This window comes from Neofelis nebulosa, chromosome 6, assembly GCF_028018385.1.
Source record: "Neofelis nebulosa isolate mNeoNeb1 chromosome 6, mNeoNeb1.pri, whole genome shotgun sequence".
In the NCBI taxonomy this organism is placed as follows: Eukaryota; Metazoa; Chordata; class Mammalia; order Carnivora; family Felidae; genus Neofelis; species Neofelis nebulosa.
This window is the reverse complement of record NC_080787.1, coordinates 131,903,888-131,913,225: the sequence shown is the minus strand read 5'-3', so window position 1 is coordinate 131,913,225 and position 9,338 is coordinate 131,903,888. Positions and strand designations below refer to the sequence as shown.

Genomic DNA, 9,338 nt, shown 5'->3' with positions numbered 1-9,338 from the left:
TAGTGCTGAATAATATTCCATTGTCTGGATATAGTACAGTTTATTCATTCACTAACTGAAGGACATCTTTCTTTTAAATTTTAATTCCAGTATAGTTAACATACAGTGTTATATTAGTTTCACGTATATGATACAATGATTCATCACTTCCATATATCACCCAGTGCTCATCACAAGTGCACTCCTTAATACCATTGCTTGTTTCACCCATCCCCCACCACCTCCCCTGTGGAAACCATCACTTTGTTAGTGTGGGTTTTTTGTTTTTTGTTTTTTGTTTTTAAAGTAAGCTCTATGCTCAATGTGGGGCTTGGACTTACGACCCTGAGATCAAGAGTCATGTGCTCTATTGGCTGAGCCAGCCAGATGTTCTGCATCAGTTTGTTCTCTATAGTTGTATCTGTTTCTTGATTTCTCTCTCTCTTGTTTACTTGTGCTCATTTTTTTTCCCTGTTTCTTCTTAACTTCCCCATATGAGTGAAATCATACAATATTTGTCTTTCCCTGACTGACTTATTTCACTTAGCATTATACCTCTGGTTCCATGTCATTGCAAATGGCAAGATTTCATTCTTTTTTATGGTTGAATAATATTTTATTATATATATAACATATATATATCACATCTTTTTTATTCATCTGTCATAAATAATACTATCATAAACACAGGGATGCATATTTCCTTCAATTACTGTTTTTGTAATTTTGTAATATTTTAGGGCTAAATACCCAACAGTTCAATTATTGGATCATAAGGTAGTTCTATTTTTTAACATTTTGAGGGACTTCCATACTGTTTTCCACAGTGACTGCACCAGTTTGCATTCCCATCAGTGCAAGAGAGTTTCTTTTTCTTTGCATCCTTGCCAACACTTGTTGTTTCTTGTGTTTTTGATTTTAGCCATCCTGAATGACATCTTGACTGCTTTTTAAGTCTTGACAATTATGAAAGCATCTTCTATAAATATCCACGTACAGGCTTTTGTGCAGATGTGAGTTTATAACTCTTTTGCATAAATATGAAAAAGCATTATTGCTGAATCTTATGGTAGGAATGTATTTGGTTTTGTAAGAAACTGCCAAACTGTCCTCCAAAGTAGCTGCACCATTTTGCATTCCTACCAGCAGTGAATGAGGATTCCTGCTGCTCCATATCCTTGCCAGCATTTGGTTTTATCAGCATTCTGGATTTTCACCATCGTAATAGGTATGTAGTGATATTTCATTTTAATTTGCATATCCCCGATTTCATATGATTGAGCATTTTTTTCATATATTAACTTTTCATCCGTATATCTTCTTTGCTAAGGTGTCTGTTAAGGACTTGGCCCATTTTTTAATTCAGTTGTTTTACTATTGTGCTTTAAGTGTTCTTTATATGTTTTGGATAATAGTCCTTTATGAAATGTGTCCTTTGCAAATATTTTCTCCCAGTCTGTGGCTTGTCTTCTCATTTTCTTGACATTGTCTTTTGCAGAGCAGAAGTTTTAATTGTAATGAAGTCTTTCCTGGATTGTGCCTTTGGTGTTATAACTAAAGAGTCATCCTTCTACCCAAAGCCATCTAATGCTTCCTATGTTATCTTCTAGGAGACTAATGTTTTGTGTTTTACACTTAGGTCTGTGATCTATTTTGAGTTAATTTCTATGAAGGGTGTATGGTGTGTCCAGAATTGATGTTTGTTATTGTTGTTGTTGTTGTTTTGCATGTGGCAAAAAACCGTTTTGGCGCCATTAACTGAAAAGAGTATCTCGTCCCCCTTGTACCTGCTCCTTTGTCAAAGATCAGTTACTATGTTTATGTGGCTCTATTTCTGTACTCTCTCCTCTGTGCCCCTGATCTCTTTGTCAGTTCTTTCACTACTACCACACCCTTAATCACTGTTTCTTTATAGTAAGTCTTGACTTCAGGTCTTGTCAGTTTTGTGACTTTATCTCCTTTAACTTTGTGTTGGCTAGTCTGTGTCTTCTGCCTCTCTACATAAATTTTAGAATGAGTTTATCAACATCCACAAAGTAACTTGCTGAGATTGTGATTGATAGTTACATGTATTTTTAAAAGTTTAATTCTTAAAGTTTAGAGCGTGTCCTGCAGAAATCACACATAACGTTACAAAGTGGCCGGTAAACCCCAGGCTTTTGAGATGGAGTTAAGTGGTGATCGTAAACAGGACAGTGCTGGTGGAGACCATGCGGATTACAAGTTTATGAACCTTCTGCTACCCGATTCCAGCTCTGATAACAGATCAGAGATCGTGGATGTGAAAAAGAATTTCACTATTTCAGAACTTAATTTTTATCATTGAAATGTTGCTACATATTTTTTGGAGAAGCTAGAGGAAAATAGAACAAGTTCAACTCCTCTCTCTCACTTCTTTTCCCTGTCTCCATTAGCCAGCATTAAATATTTGAGCAAAAATAAAAACAAAAAATGATTGGAATGATTACAATGCTACCTGGTAAATGAGAGAAAGAGGGAAGTGTTACTTCTACAGAGCTAACAGCAAGCAAAATCTTACTTCCAATAAAAACTTTTGCTTTGTAGACCATTTTAATATGCCACAGAATGAATAATTATGTTTTAAAAATGGCAGTAAAGTTAAAGGAGACAAGAAGGAGGTGCCTGCCATGAAAGCCAGAATTAAAAACTTCTTTTGAAGCTGTAAAATATCATTAATCTTTGACTGAAGTGAACACAATCCTCCCTCTATTCTCACATAGACAGCTGCTAATAGGTAGTTTCAGGAAAAAAAATATTTTGACATGGAAAATGCTAGTGCGTTTGGGCATGGGCAACTATGTCTAGAATCCAAACTAATTCAACCAATAAAGTATTTCTTAATGTATTTTATTAAAAATAATTTAAACAGTATATTTAACAGTACCCATAGTGATATTTTCTTAATCGTTTCTGTACCACATTAATAAATCTATCATCAGTTTCTCCTCAGCCATTTAAAAAAATTATGGCTGGCATCAAAGAAATCACCATTCACAACCACAAATTGTTTTTTTGTTTTACTTTGTCAGAATCCCCATACACATATGTGAAATTTAACATGGCTACTGTTTAAATGCTAAATACTACTTATGATCTACAGAATTGCTACACTAGCTTACATACTTATATATATATATTTTTAATCTGTCCATTGATTTAAATGGAAGGAAATCTGTGCCAAAAGTAACAAGATTCATGTCTGAGAGCGCCTGATCATTTTTATGTTTTCCCCAAATGACCCTGAATCACAGATCTTGCTTTCCCAACTCAGCTAGACTCAACAAGCTTTTACTCTTATAATCAAGGCATAGGTCATTGCTTTGGGTAGGAACTGATTCCAATGGAGCACAAGAGAACTATTAATCTATTCCTGTTAAGCACTGCTTGGGTTTCATTCAGTCTTTTTCATTGCACTAACACAGTAAACATAAAATAAAGTCATATTCTGAAGTGGTTAGATTTAGTCTTCAAACATATTTAGAATGGTCACTGTCTTTTAAGGAACAAATTACCCTTTCAGTGAATCATTATAAAAGTAGATGAGAAAATGTAAAATAATTTGTTGTAATTATTAGTATGTAACCCTCAGAGCAAGAGTCATGAAGCAGTTGGGAATTTCTTATGTTTAGTTATTAGTAAATCAACATTTCCTGAGCGTCTCATGTGTGAAAAACTTAATGAGAGATATTATTCAATATTTCACGGAAAGTGGAATGATAGTCCCAGACTGCAAGATTATTTTTATATGTGTGCTCATATTTAAGTCACTTTTCAAATTTATTAATCAGATTTTAACAATGTAATAAAGTTTCCTTTTTAGACCTAATGGAAAAAAAAAGCAGTAAATATAAAACACTTATTAATTATGTAGCCGGGGACAGACTAGGGATTCAATAAATTACAATAGCTGTTATTGTTAACAAAAGTATTACATTTAGTATTACTTTGTCTTCGAAATACTCTCCAGTCATTAAAATAAAGGATTGACCACAATGTTTTCATAATTTGTTATTTATTCTTTTATGCAACTAAATTTACTCCTAAAAATGTAAACTTCTTTCCTTTAATCAAACTTAACCCCAAATTGCTTCCTGACATTATAGACAATTTATTAATAAGTTTATACCATATTTTTTTTTCTTTTTGGCCACATTTTACTTTGCATATATTATGAAGCTTATAATTATTTACATTATGTATTTTCCTTAATATTCATATTCAAAATAATGATATGGTAAAATTAATATTTTGGCTTAAACTGATGAACTATATGTTACATAAATGTAAGTGTGAGACTTATGTTTTATAATTATATATAAATTTATCTGATTCAAATTTAATCTAAGTTTAAAACGTAAGGATATTTTTTCAATATTTGTCCTTTAGGTTTAATTGTAAGATTTATAAGACTAATATTTTTGATATAATTACTAGTCCTATGATATTTAAGGCTCTGGAAACAGTTTAAAATGAAAGAAGCATTAATTTTGTCATGAAAATTAGTATGGACCCTTGCCATAGTTTCAGAGAAGTTAAGTTGAACGGAGTATGGCATGGACCATGGGGATATTAAAGCATTGTCTCTTGCATTCTGTGAATCTACATCGTAACTATTGAAAAGACTTTGAACATTTAGCTTAATTTTGGTAAAATTAGAATTATAGCAACACCTGTTCTACATATTGTGTGGATCACATTAAATAAGAGATGGGGCAATGCCTTGAAAACTACGACATGTTGGGTGTCTGTTATTATTTGAATATTTTCCAGGTGATTGAAATTGCTTTCAGATTTCTAGTTTAGAATGTCATAAAAAACATCAACAACTTCATCTTTGGTGACAGTATGGCACACTGTTAGAATGTTGAACCATAGTAAATAAAGAAGGGCCTCTAAGTGTGATAAAATCCTGCCATTATAGGAGAGACTACAAACAGAAGACCTTGAACCGAGTTGGCAGAGCTCAGGTGGTTCAGTGTAAGTAGAACACTCATGGCCCAAACCAGTAACCTGTTGTTTGAAGCAGAGTGGGGTAGACCGGATGGATTCTGCAGCACCCTAGAACCCCCTTGGCACCATCTGGGAGTGGAAGCAAGACTGAATGAGGAAACGGATAAACATGTCACCTTGGAAAGAAAAAGTCCATTGGCATGGCAGTGTAGTGGAGAGACTCTCAGTGCATTGTAGCCCTTCAACTGTCAATTTTCATTAAGCAAACTGGAGATAAAATCAAGACAAGTCACTTGTGCACACGCAGGTGTTCTCTCTCTCTCTCTCTCTCTCTCTCGCACACACACCACACACACACACACACACACACACACACGTCTTTTGTCATATGAATTTTTTTTCTGAGCAATAGCGATTTCCAGGATGCCAACTAAAACAAAAACCAAACCAAAAAAAAAAAAAAAAAAAAAAAAAAAGACAGCAACTAAAACCCCACAAAATTAGGCAGCAGAAACCTCAGTTACAATACACTACATGAAGACAGGTTTTGTAATTTGAATCCACACAAGTTACAGGCTACGAAGCAATAAATCTGAAGGTCCTCAGAAAAGCAAAACAGATTCCATAGCTGCCACTGGGTCTAATTTTCAACTAAAATTTATTAGTTACAAAAGAAATGTTATACAGGGGTGCCTGGGTGGCTCAGTCAGTTGAGCATCCGACTGCAGCTGAGGTCATGATCTCGTTGACAAGTTCCACCCCACGTCGGGCCCTGTGCTGCCAGCTCAGAGCCTGGATCCTGCTTCAGATTCTGTGTCTCCCTGTCTCCCTTTCTCTCTGCCCCTCCCCTGCTCATGCTCTGCCTCCCTCTGTCTCAAAAATAAATAAACATTAAAAAAAAAACTTTTAAGTGTTATACAGAAAAATCAAGGAACAAAGATATAGATAGACACTAATTTAAAGTGGCCCCAGGGGTTGAATTTAATAGTTATAAACTTCACAATACTACTGTACATATATTCAAATAATTAAAGGAAATCTGTTCAAATAATTTTTAAAAAATCATATTAATGAGTAAATATGTAGGGATGCCAAAAAAGAAATGGAAACTTTTAGGAAACTGAAAAACCCAAATCTAAGAAGTATAATAACAAATTTAAAAACTAGCAATAAACTCAGCTGCAGATTTCAGATGATGCAAGAGAAAGAAACCCATGTATTTGACAAGTTATCTCATCTGACAAATAGAAAAGAAGAAAATATTGAAGAAAATGAAAAAAGCTTGTGACACTATCAATTGATACAGCACACATGTAATCAGAGACCCAGAAGGAAAGGACTAAAGGAAATTATCTGGAAAAAAAAAACACATTTAAAGAAAAAGTGTTTTAAAATTTCTTAAATTTGTTGAAAAACATAAATTAACAAGTCCAAGAAGCTCTGTGAAACCTCACTGGAATAAAAAGAGAGAAAGTCATATCCAGCCACATCAAATTCAGACTAACGAAAGTCAAAAATAAATAGAAAGTTTGAAAGCAGTAAGAGAAAAATGACATATTACATAGAGATAACAGTATGATTAATATTCAACCTTTCATCAGAAACAATGGAGGCTAGATATTGGGATGACATATTAAAAGTAGTGAAAGAAAAAAATTATTCAAAATTATTCATGGAGAAATTATCCTTCAAAATTAAAGCTATAATTAAGACATTTTTCAATTAAAATAGAGAGAAATTAATGCTAGCAGAACTGCGTTATTTAAAATGGGAAGTTTTCCAGAGCAGAGGAAAATTGCAGCAGATAGTATTTCAGATATACCAGGAGAAATAAAGAGCACTGGAAAGGATAAGTACGTGACATGTGAGTTCATATAAATATATGTATTTTTTGCTTTTTTATTGGCTTCTTTAAAAAAAAATATGTGCATAGTTAAAACCAAATGTATATTACTATATTGTTGAAATTATGGTATATATAGATGAAAACAATGCAAAGAAGGGAGAGGTAGACAGAACCATATTGTTGGAAGTTTCCTATATTCAACTAGAAGTCATTCATTGTGGAATAGGTAAATTTTGATAAGCATGTTATAGGGGCACCTGGGTGGCTCCATACATTAGGTGTCCAACTTAGGCTCAGGTCATGATCTCACGGTCCTTGAGTTTGAGCCCCACGTGGGTCTCTGTGCTGACAGCTTGGAGCCTGGAGTGTGCTCCGGATTCTAGGTCTCCCTCTCCCTCTGCCCCTCCCTGCCCCTCACATTCTCTCCCTCTCTCTCAAAAAATAAATAAACATTAAAAAAATGGTTTTTAAATAAATAAAAGTAGAGGTTCTCTTACATCCACCGCCTAAGAGTCGCGTTGTAAGAAGCAACAACCTCTCCACCTCCTCTCTGCCATCTTCTCGGCAGCCGCAAAGCAACAACCTTGTGTGAATGCGTCTCTATCCACATTGGCCAGGCTGGTGTTCAGATCAGCAACACCTGCTGGGAGCTCTATAGCCTGGAACATGGCATCCAGCCCGATGGCCACAAGCCAAGTGACAACACCATTGGGGGAGGAGATGACTCTTTCAACACCTTCTTCAGTGAGACGGGTGCTGGCAAGCATGTGCCCAGGGCAGTGTTTGTAGACCTGGAACCCACAGTCATTGATGAAGTTCGCACTGGCACCTTGCCAGCTCTTCCACCCTGAGCAGCTCATCACGGGCAAGGAAGATTCTGCCAATAATTATGCCCAAGGGCACTATACCATCGGCAAGGAGATCATTGACCTTGTCTTGAATCGAATTCGAAACTGGCCGCCCAGAGCATGGGTCTTCAGGGCTTCTTGGTTTTCCATAGCTTTGGAGGGGGAACTGGTTCCAGGTTCACCTCCCTGCTGATGGAATGTCTCTTTGTCAATTATGGCAAGAAGCCCAAGCTGGAGTTCTCCATTTACCCAGCTCCCCAGGTTTCCACTGCTGTAGTTGAGCCCTACAACTCCATCCTCAGTACCCACACCACCCTGGAGCACTCTGATTATGCCTTCATGGTAGACAATGAGGCCATCTATGACATCTGTGGTAGAAATCTTGATATTGAACGCTCAACCTACACTAGCCTCAATAGGTTCATTCGTCAAATTATGTCTTCCATCACTGCTTCCCTCAGATTTGATGGAGCCCTGAATGTTGATCTGACAGAATTCCAGACCAACCTGTGCCCTATCCCCCATCCACTTCCCTCTGGCCACATATGCCCCTGTCATTTATGCTGAGAAAGCCTACCATGAACAGCTTTCTGTAGCAGAGATCACCAATGGATGCTTTGAGTCAGCCAACCAGACGGTTAAATGTGACCCTCGCCATGGTAAATACATGGCTTCCTGCCTGTTGTACCATGGTGACGTGGTTCCCAAAGATGTCAATGCTGCCATTGCCACCATCAAGACCAAGCGTACCATCCAGTTTGTGGACTGGTGCCCCACTGGCTTGAAAGTTGGCATTAATTACTAGCCTCCCACTGTGGTACCTATGGAGACCTGGCCAGAGTACAGAGAGCTGTGTGTGTGCTAAGCAACACCACAGCCATTGCTGAGGCCTGGGTTCGCCTGGACCACCAGCTTGACCAGATGTATGCCAAGCGTGCCTTTGTTCACTGGCATGTGGGTGAGGGCATGGAGGAAGGAGAGTTTTCTGAGGCCCGTGAGGACATGGCTGCCCTTGAGAAGGATTATGAGGAGGTTGGTGGATTCTGTTGAAGGAGAGGGTGAAGAGGAAGGAGAGGAATACTAAAGTTAAAAATGTCGGGCGCCTGGGTGGCGCAGTCGGTTAAGCGTCCGACTTCAGCCAGGTCACGATCTCGCGGTCCGTGAGTTCGAGCCCCGCGTCGGGCTCTGGGCTGATGGCTCAGAGCCTGGAGCCTGTTTCCGATTCTGTGTCTCCCTCTCTCTCTGCCCCTCCCCCGTTCATGCTCTGTCTCTCTCTGTCCCAAAAATAAATAAAAAACGTTGAAAAAAAAAAATTAAAAAAAAAAAATGTCACAAAAGTGCTGCTTTTACAGGGAAGCTTATTCTGTTTTGAATATTGAAAAGTTGTGCTCTGATCAGTTAATTTGTATGTAGCAGTGTATTCTCTAATATACTATTTCTGACCTATGCATTAAAACACAACGCTTCATTATAGATCCAAGCTCTACATTTCTCTCATGGATTTGAATAAAGTATTCCCTGTCTTAAGTGAAAAAAAAAATTAAAAAATAAAAGTAGCATTTATAATCCTTAGAGCCACCACTAACAAACTGGCAAGATATATGTTAAAAAGTAAATACAGGGTGCAAAATATTTGCTCAACACAGAGAGAAGCAGGGAAAGGAGGAGTAGAGGAACAAAACAGAAATGAAACA

General features: G+C 37.0%; 1 pseudogene; it reads left to right on the top strand.

Annotated features, from left to right (window-relative positions):
• Positions 1 to 7,601: 7,601 nt before the first annotated feature.
• LOC131514972 (tubulin alpha-1A chain-like) lies at positions 7,602 to 8,728 on the top strand (annotated as a pseudogene).
• Positions 8,729 to 9,338: the final 610 nt, after the last annotated feature.